Raw genomic sequence first — 10,020 nt, forward strand, 5'->3', positions numbered from 1 at the left:
ATTCTGGATATGAAGGCGCTCGCGGGGCGCAGCCTGAGAGACTTTGCTAACGTTTGCTTTAGCAAGAGCAGTACTTCTCTGAATCTACCATCGATCTGAATCGCGATTTACCGAAAAGATACGGTTAGAATCTAAGTGGTTGTATCTGTGGGTTAAGTTGCACGTCGAACCTTTCGTCGCATTCGATCAGTTCGATGACAGTGGATTTGGTGGTTATTTAAGCAGATCTAGTCGTAGAACATTCTGGACATATCTAAAACATACACATTACTAAATTTCAATCACGATTCTTAATGAATTTTGTCAAAGAGCGTGATTAAATTTGTTATGTAATTTTAACAAACAGGTATATTTAAACAATTTCCGTATCAATAACGTTTCCTTGAACAGGTGCTAGCTCTCACGCTATTCGGGCATTAATGTCCCACTGTTCAGTGTTCCCTATCTGTGTTAATATTAATTTGGTAACCCTCGGAAGCGCAACCCCATATGCCTTCCCCGTTTTTATGCTTGTTATTGTATATTCTTAAGTCGTATGGTGAAATACAAAAAACGTATTGGGAATGGATGATTTGTTTATGGTTCCTAACTCAATTTTTTGTATATGTATTTTTTGTTGTTGTTGTTAGATTGGCACAACTGTTTTCTATTCTGAAGTTTGAGTTGAATCGGTTCTTTAGATTAAATACAGTACTGTTTTATATTATTGCATAATATCTAGTGTGTATTGAGAATTTCATAATGAACAAAAACATCGAATAAAGAGTTTGTCTTGAATTTTTGCTTCGACAAAATGGAATTTCGTGTTCGAAGTCACTGAAAATGTTACAAAAGGCTTACGGTGAATCAACTTTATCAAAAACACGTGATATGAGTGGTAAAAATTAACCTCGCTAAGTAAGTCATCTATATCTGCAGCTGAAGTTAATATCGCAAACGTGGAGGAAATAGTGACTGAAAATCTTAATTCAAGTTTCAGATCGATAGCCGCCGAATTTTTTGTATCACAAGTTGATTCGTACCTTTTTAAATAATTATTTGGATATGATATATGCCGTCGCTCGGTTAATTCCGAGCCTTGAATTTTCTCCAAAAACTCAATCGCATAAGAGTTGCTGTGGACATGAGAAAACGAGTTATGTCCAACTCAAACATTCATGAAATTCATTGCTATTGGTGACGAGACGTGTGATTAAGAGATTGACATGCAAACTAGTCAACAAGTTTCGTAGTGTCGTCTTCCAACTGAAGCGAAAACGAAAAAACCACACCAAAGTCGATCAAAAGTAAAAGTCACGTTGACTGTTTTCTTTGACTATCGCGTTGTTGTGCACTCGGAATTCTTGCCGGAAAATTAAATGGTAAATAAAGAATATTGTTTGAGTGTCATGCGGCGTTTAAGGAAGCAAATTCGACGAAAAAGGCCACGTTGTGGAAAGAAAATTCTTGGATTTTGCATTACGTTAATACGCCTTCGCACATTGTGACCGAATTTTTGACCAAAAACTCAACAAATGCCATCGAGCAACCACCTTATTTACCAGATATAGCTCCAGCCGACTCCTTTTTTTAATGTTTAAAAAATGTTTTGATGACTGAATTATTCGTATAGTATCGTTTCTGAAGGAGCATACTTTGAAGGTGATAAAATAAATTGAATGAATAATTAACATTTTGTGTATTATTGATAATTTCTCGGTATTTTCTTGATAGAGTAGTACGACTATATATTTCTGAGCAGGACATAGCAGTACAATTAGATAACCTTTGCAACAGTATGTCGCCAATTATTTGTTAAATAAATTTCCGTTAAATGATGCAAAATATCATATTTTATCCAGTGGACGTTAATAAAATTGAAAACTTATCTACTAAATTAACTACAATATTTTATTTGTGTTTGCTCCATTTCGTTCTGTCGGTGGATATCTGCGTTAGGTCAAATAGCTAGCTAGCTCGGGCCTTTGTTTCCGTACTATCGGCCTCCATTTATGAGCCTTATCTTTGCTTCGCACCCAGCAATACACATTCGACATGTTATATAACGCCGTTTGATTCCATTCCAATTTGTTCTAGATTTTATGTCAGTCTCTCTCTTCTTATTTTTTTATATACAAATCGACGTTGCGGTTGGAATTATTTCCAGAATTTATTAAGGAAGTTGGGATACAAGACTAAAATTAAAATAATAACTTTTAAATTCACTTCTGCCGATCTATCTGCTAATGAGATTTATTTTCAATTAGAGCCACGCCGCGCCGCTACTCAATTGCAGCCGTAACAAATAACATGATTTAAGCCCCGAGTTCGCTCGCTCAAGCATTATGGATCTGAAACAAATTAATGCCCAAGAAAATACACCTGGAGCTTCGCCTATTAATTTGGAAACGTTTGACATTTATAGCTTTATTGAACAATTTAACCTCAAAAATATTCCTTTAAGTACGTAAAATGCATATTTACAAATTAATTGAAAATTTTTATTAGATTTTTTATTGCAACTTGGCACACAGTGGGTTTTTTTATTGATTAAATGTAATGTTTTAAAGTTAACACGGTTATTTATTGTGTGAATTGAATTTAAAATATTAAAATTTACTGTTGCCAACCTGGCTTTCATGGATCATGAGAATATTACAGATCGCCGCATATGTCATGAGAGCGTAGGTAGAATATGTTGGAGTTGACCAGACTACATACCCACTGTCGATGAAAAATCTGTGTCTAAGCCTCATTTGAGATAGAACTCAACCGAGGCATATGTGGTGCACTCGGCGCGTAAGGTATGTCTTATCGCAATTCTAGTCCCATGGGACGCCGGATCGGTAGTCATCAGCGCTACGACTTCAGTCGGCGGGCTGTCCGGGCCCCTCGTAGAAGGTACCACATGTTTCTGACGGGATAACCCACTGACTAAAAACAAGCGTGGATTTATATGCACCTCCTTTAGATTCTAAGTAAAACGATACAATAATTTTGACTGTACATAATAAAAAAACCGGGCACTGATCCATTACCTATTTTTACAGTCTTAAAGAAACATCTTGAATCAACAAATGAGTTGTGGTCAGAATCACTGTTGTTGTTCGATGGTTGTTATCCTATCTGACGTAGTGAGCTTATAGTAGTGGATTATGCATATAGTAATAGTATAAGATGCCGGTTTGGTTCTCAGATGATTCTCGAACTTTAATAGAATTTACTGTTCCCATTGACAGCACAACATAAATGGCACTGCCTTGTTCTTTGAAACGTACAAGAATAACGTGCCCTATCACCAGTGTTCATTAAATTTCACCGCAGATATTCTATCGAATCTAATAAAGAACATTCCTCAGCACCCTCCAATTCATCTTTGATTACATCAATTTGGCTCTAATAATATTTCCATTTGATTTGCATGGGGACTTTTTGGTACGTTTACCCTAAGACAGATATGAAATAAAATGTATTTTCAGATTTCAGATTATATTGATATGATTATTGCGAGTTTTGTAGATTTGTAACATTAAATATTTATTTTCCATATATAGATATATAAAATCTATCAGACTTTATATTGTTATATTGGGTCATAATCTCGGATATTTAAGTTTTAAAATTATAAAAAGGTATATTTTAATAAGTGACTTTACAATCGAGCTAAAATGTTTTCATTCAATTATACCAAAACGGTGAATATCATCACTTTTTATTTCAAATATCTAACAACTTTCAAATATCAAACAACACAAGTAACACATTTAAGAATTGATGAAATAAGATTAGTTTTGTTCTGCGCGAGGAATCACCAACATTTTCTCGTCAATTTACCGTCATCGTTTTTATGAAGGCCGTGAAAGCAATATATCAGCGGAGGGTGCTGAGATTGCACTATAACATTCCTTTTTATTATTATACACGTATTCAGCGATTGAAACGGGAACACTTACATACGATTTGCATGAATATGAAACTTATTAACATTCCTGAACTCGCTGCGTTCAGTATTAGCATTGACTGTTATTTGAACGCCTCTACTTCAAATCTCTCTCTTCGTCGTTTCTGAATAAATGAATAAATTTCCTTGAATTGCATTTGCCTATTCGATATGACTATATTATATTTCATAAGAAAAAGAATTTCTGTGATTTCCTTTGGCGGTCGCGTGAATGTGAATATACTTTGTACAGTAGCTATAGTATCAGTAGTATGTCATTTCTCGTCTCGTTCATCGTTTCCTTAAAATTTTATGTTATAATATTAGGTTTTTTTTTATTGCTTAGATTGGTGGACGAGCTCACAGCCCACCTGTTGTTAAGCGGTTACTGGAGCCCATAGACATCTACAACGCAAATGCGCCACCCACCTTGAGATATAAGTTCTAAGGTCTCAGTATAGTTACAACGGCTGCCCCACCCTTCAAACCGAAACGCATCACTGCTTCACGGCAGAAATAGGCAGGGCGGTGGTACCCACCCGCGCGGACTCACAAGAGGTCCTACCACCAGTAAATACGCAAATTATAATTTTGCGGGTTTCATTTTTATTACACGATGTTATTCCTTCACCGTGGAAGTCAATCGTGAACATAATTTGTTGAGTACGTATTTCATTAGAAAAATTGGTACCCGCCTGAGATTCGAACATCGGTGCATCACTCAACATGAATGCATCGGACGTCTTATCCGTTAGGCCACGACGACTTCACAAGAGGACAGATGTATGTACGACTGAAATGGTGGGGGCCCTTAATAGGAAATTACGGGAATATAACACTGGCGTCTTCGCTAGTAATTATTGCTCTGCTTTGTCAGTCTAGGCCCTTTACTCTTAAAAGATTTCCGTCTATTTATTATTATAGAGACGCATTATAGTATACTAGCGACCCGCCCTCGCTTCGCTTCGGAAACATTAAAACACACATGACCACCAAAAAAAAATTTTTTTTTTTTTTTTTAAATTAGCCTATGTTCATCAGGGACAATGTCGGCTTCTAATGGAAAAAGAATTTTTCAAATCGGTCCAGTAGTTTCGGAGCCTATTCGAAACAAACAAACAAACAAATCTTTCCTCTTTATAATATTAGTATAGATATCTAGAAACGAGCTAACGACAGAGTAGACATTAAACGGTCAGCCTCGTTGGAGTCAAATCAGGACGTCCCTCCTGAATGAGCCCCTGCTTGCCCATCTGCCCTGGTTAAAATGGAAAGGGCTCCGGGTCAACAGTAATACCTCCTTCGAAAAAAACATGCTGAAATTATGTTACGTTAGTTATTTAATTTGTATTGTTTAAAATATATTTTCTTGGGCATTAAATAAAAAGGTTAAGAATTACATTTCTCGCTTTTTCTTCAATTATAAATAATAGCTGCTCACATATAATAAAAAATATGTTCCTGATTGATCCTCTTACGGATAAAAATTTTTGTGCATCTTACTTTGAAAATGGCAGACATCCATATAACCCTCCATTCCTAATTTAACCTAGAGGTGAAATTTTCAAAAAATAATTCCTTAGAGAATGTTTTTTGATGAATAAGTCAGCCAGGATAAGTAATTCTATATTTATAGAACCTAGTTCACTTGGACGATGTCACAATAAAGTAGAATTTAAACACTCTTGTTTTTAAAGGTTTTGACAACTAATTTCTCAGCAACGCTGAAGTTTTTTGTCGAAAGCTAAACTTTTTAAACAAAATTAAACTCAACTACTCAAATACAAGATAGAAATTTTGGGGAACTATGAGGCTTTTTAAGGAACATACGGCATTATTCCGATTGTAGAGACAGCTTAAATTTTTCATGAGTTATCAAACGCTAGAATATTGCCACGGTAGACTGTCGTCTCGCCCATTTGAAAAAAAATACCGTTATGTGACTATTTTCACCCTGCGACGGAGGGTGCAGATACGACATAAGAAAATGTTTACGCAAATACACGTCGCAATTTTTTATACACACGTACTGTCGGTAAGGTAGGTCGTTCAACTTTCGCAAACTTACAAAAATATTATTGCGTACAATCAATGCATTATACTCGTAAATCAGAAACAAATTGACAAGAAGAAGATAAATTAGACATAATAAGATTAACTTAATTAGAATAACATCGCGTAATAAAAATCAAACCCCTAAAATTATAATTTGCGTAATTACTGGTGGTAAGACCTTGTGAGTCCGCCCTACCTATTTCTACCGTGAAGCAGTAATGCGTTTCGGTTTAAAGGGTACAGCAGCCGTTATAACTGTACTAAGACCTTAGAACTTATATCTCAATGTGTGTGGCGCATTTACGTTGTAGATGTCTATGGGCTCCAGTAATCACTTAATACCAAGTGGGCTGTGGACTCGTCCACCCATCTAAGCAATAATAAAAACATTAGTAGTTAACCCTTTGGCTGCAGTGTAGGTCACCGGGACACTACGTGGCGCACTGAAGTAATTATGTCGATTTTTCTTACTAAGCTCAATTGAAAACTTTGCCATCTTTTATTTGTTAGTGTATGTTTTAATCTTTTAGTTCTCTTAGAAATAGATTCGTTCTCAGTATCATTGGATTCGTTGGATTTCCCGTAATCTACTAGATATTCCGGCAACTTAGTAAGAACCATAAGAAGAAGAATACGTATAGCACCGGTGACCTACATGACAGTCAACGTGTTAATCCTGCTTAAAAACCTTCTCTATTGTAAGTATAAAAAAAAAACTCTTAATAGTGCCGACTTGATGTTTATATTCGTTTTTGGTATAGGAGGAGAAGAAGGATTCAAATTCAACAATAGTACTGAAGTTATATTTTAAGTTGCATATGAATTCAATTCCTTAATCAAAACTGCAATGCAACTTGTTCCCAACTGCATTTGTGTGGGTTCCTGAAATGAAACTACACGTAGGTACATATTACGCTTCGTCCCTCTGTAGACTGTCTGCGGCTTTCCCATAACTTTGAGACTTAGTGCCGATTTCATTACTACACTACATAACTATCTGCGGTGTAATACGACATCCTGTGTCGTACATGTGTTAAAATATATATTGGCATAGATATTACAAGCCCAGTAATGACCCTGATATGTGAAGGATTGGCCCTGAATGGATTTGATTTTAATGATTATTGTAGTGTAATACTGACTATCCTAAGATTTAACTGAAAACGGATGATTTCTTCGTGTCAGAAATTAGCTGGGCACCTTGACGGTGGGTCAACCGTATCTCCAGTAATTAAGTAAGTCAATGAATCCCATTTGATCAAAGGGAAATAGTAGCTGTCATCTAGAATATAAAATCTGTCAAATTAAACGAAGTGTAAAATACGATTCAATCATTCAATCATTCGTAAAGCATAGCACATAACCTATGTCGGCAGCCCCTTCCATATTGTATCTGTTTATCGGAGCAATTTAAATGACATGTACATATTTATAACAGACTAGCTGACCCGGCATACTTTGTAGTGTCTCAATCGATAAATAAAACTTTTGTATAAAATAAATTTAAAACAAACAAAAGGAATCCGCCCGACGGGGGACACATCAAAGGAAAAACAAAATTGTTATTTTAATTTAATTCCGAGCATTTTCATATTTATCTACCTTTTAAACCTTCTCTGGACTTCCACAAATAATTCAAGACCAAAATTAGCCAAATCGGTCCTGCCGTTCTCGAGTTTTAGCGAGACTAACGAACAGCAATTCATTTTTATATACATAAAAGATAGAAGATGTAGATTATAATATTCTATGAATCCTTCCATTAATCTCTATTTTAATCATACTTTCATTCAATCACAATAGTGATTTTCAAGTTAAATGAAATAAAGTCGAATAAATTGATGTGTAGAATTTTGAGTTTGCCTTTGAAGAGTTTGAAACGGCTTATTTGAGAATTCATTTTCAGGTTCTCAGTGAAGAAAGGCCAAAGTCCCCGGCGGCCAGGTCGACAAACCCAGGACCAATGTCGCGGGGTTATCCATCCTGGGGGTTGATTGCCCTCAGTAACAATATCGACTATAGACATTGAATGTGTGCATTGAACTCACAACACATGACGCCTTAAGTTATTGTGATCGAATTATTTTAAATGATCATTTGTTACGTTAATATGCGTAAACTTTGAATGCATTAAAAAAAGATGATTATTTAAAACAAAAGCGTGTTTCTGTGAAAGTTAAAACAGGTAATAAATGGCTCATTACTTTGGTAATTATGATGGGCGATTGTGTTCCTTGTGTACATCATCGAGTATCTATATATTATAAGTGAAGCAAAAACTTTGTACCCCTTTTTACGAAAATTGCGCGGACGCAGGAGTATGAAATTTCCCACACTTATACAGAATATAGAGAAGGTGTGCAGAACGTAAATATTTTTTTTAATTATGCATAAAATTACATTACATCAATAAAAAAAAAAACATTACACACACTACCATGTATTTGACACACACATGCGTGCATACTATTTGTTTATTATCAAACTTTTCTTATTGCTTATAGTCTGTGGTCAAATTGAGAATAGATTAAATATTGGTTGTCTTTATTAATATTTGTCTAAAGTGTAGTCTTGGCGAAATCTGTGATTAAAGAAGTATATAACATATAATTTCCATTACTTATGGTCGAATTTGGACCACAATTAATTTTACTAGGGGGCCACTAGTATTATTAAATGGGACTAGGATTGAGAATCTCTACTTGTAATCCGAATTCGGCTTTTATTGAAAAGTCATGAGAGATTTTCAAGGTTATAGTAAAACGGTTATCCCACTATTCAAGCTTTAAATAATTACAGTAACACATTGACAGTTGACGATGGTGCAGCATCGTGAAATAAAAGTCTTTAATTCAATGTTAAAATAATTAAAATAACTTTTACGGTTTCATTTACGAGTAGTGTTTATAATTTCCGTTTAAAAATCTCTGACGTCTCGAATACTTTACAAATTTAGTGGTCACGGAAGAAAAAATATTTCAGCAGTATTGGGAAAAAATGATTTGTTATGTGCTTAAATACGTTTCACGCAGAAATATTCGATCCGAATTCAATATTGAGCGAGACGCCGAAATATGTTCGGTAATTCGATACATCAACCTATATGCGAAATAAATTGATTATACAATGAAATCAGAGTTCCACGTTCCCGATTTTATCCGAAAAGCTTATATTTGAAGAACCTTGACCGCTCTAAAAAGGTTTTATTGCTCATAAACGCGAAACGTGACTGCATGAAAATTTTACGGGGATAGTTTATTTTGACGGAAAGTAATTCGACGTTGGTCGTTGTGGAAGTTTGCAATGTATTGAACACCTTTTTTGGTTTTGTATTTAGAACCTTTGAATTGGCTCAAAGGAACATTCAGGAGTATTTTCAATGGCGACGGGACTTACTGTGAGTCCGTGAAAGTTGCTACAACCTCATCGCGTATAGCTGCCCCGAAGCTCTTTACAGGACAGCATTTATTCCAAAACTATTATGTATTCAACTTCATTTTTTCAAAAACACCACTTTACACCAGGAGGCCAATGAGCAATATTAATCCGGCAACGGCAATCAAACAAAAGGTTCCCGAAGGTAAGAATAAATTTTCGTGTTAACAAACTTGACAGCACGACCTTTAAACTACACAGTATGAAAAGTTTAACCTCCGACTATAAGTAGAGCTTAATGAATTTCGTCTTTGTGCTTCAAGTTAACGTGGAAATAACGTTGAATGTGGAAACTCATTTCCTTTAAGCAAAATTAATTGTTCAACGAGACTACAATAAGAAAAGGCGTCTTACCGATTAAGCCTCTGATCTGTTTAATTCCTTTATTTTCATTTGAGTTCTTCCTTTCGTTTTAGCGGCTTAATTAGATTGCGGAATGCTTAATAATCTTTTAGCGTGCTTATACATTCTATAACATGAGTTTAAATGATGTTATTGAAACCGGACTTCGACATGCCGAGACTATTGCTAGAGTCTACATTACAACTTGAATTTGAAAAACACCTTGTATATTGATAGTCTAATTACAGAATTTCTGTCTCTGAAGTAAA

Source organism: Bombyx mandarina, chromosome 05 (assembly GCF_030267445.1).
Source record: "Bombyx mandarina strain Sakado chromosome 05, ASM3026744v2".
Classification (NCBI taxonomy): Eukaryota; Metazoa; Arthropoda; class Insecta; order Lepidoptera; family Bombycidae; genus Bombyx; species Bombyx mandarina.